This window comes from Aureococcus anophagefferens (assembly GCF_000186865.1).
Source record: "Aureococcus anophagefferens unplaced genomic scaffold AURANscaffold_217, whole genome shotgun sequence".
In the NCBI taxonomy this organism is placed as follows: Eukaryota; class Pelagophyceae; order Pelagomonadales; family Pelagomonadaceae; genus Aureococcus; species Aureococcus anophagefferens.
Genome location: NW_008705755.1, coordinates 1 through 923, shown reverse-complemented (window position 1 = coordinate 923; position 923 = coordinate 1).

The following is a 923-nucleotide window of genomic DNA, read 5'->3' as shown; positions in this document are numbered from 1 at the left end:
CCTCCGCCGCGACTAGCGTCCCTCTACGACGCGGGGGGGCGCCTCAGGCGAAGGCCTAGACGAGGTCGCCGCTGACGCGGGTGCGCCGCGGCGCCGGCGGCGGCGGCGCGGCCTCGATGTAGGCCGCCTCGAGGCCCGCGTCGACGTCGCCGTCGTCGTCGTACTTGACGTCGCAGGTGCCATCGCCGTGGACCTTGGCGACGACGCCCGGGTAGCGCCGCTTCTTGCGCGCCCACTTCGCGAGCACGCGATCGCCGACGGACCACGCGGGCCCCGGGCCCCGCGACCGCTTCGCGCCGGCCGGACTACCGGCGTCGGCGCGGGTCCCCGCGTCGGCGCGAATCGTGAAGCGCAGGTCGGCCGTCGGGACCCACTCGTCCCAGCGCTTCGGCCAGCCCTTGTAGTGGACGCGGTAGGGGCGGGAAGCGTCGGACTCGTCGACCTCGAGGATGCTCGCCCGGTACCACTCGCCGTTGGTCCACCGCCCGTCGACGGCATCGCCCGCCGCGAACGCGAACGCGTCGCCCCAGGACTCGCCCGCCGCGGGCGGCGGCGCGACCGCCGTCGGCGGCGCGCGCGCCGCGGGCGCGAGCGCCGCCGGAGGCGCGAGCGCCGCCGTGGGCGTGATCGCCGTCGGTGGCGTGATCGCCGCCGTCGCAGGCGGTTCACTCGTCGACGGCTCGAATGCGATGCCGATTTTCTCCAAGATCGCCGCCGTCCGAGCGAGCAGCGAGGCATCCTTATCGAAATCGATGGCGCATGATTTTTCGGCGTTGTCGAGTATCTCAGGGATGGACAGACCCTCCACTCGCTCCATCGCGAGCTCGCTGACGATCCTGGCTACGCCCGATGCGAGGGACATCTGTGCACCTCGACGACGACGCGTCCGTCGACGACGTCCTGCTGCCGCTGGACCGCGCGTC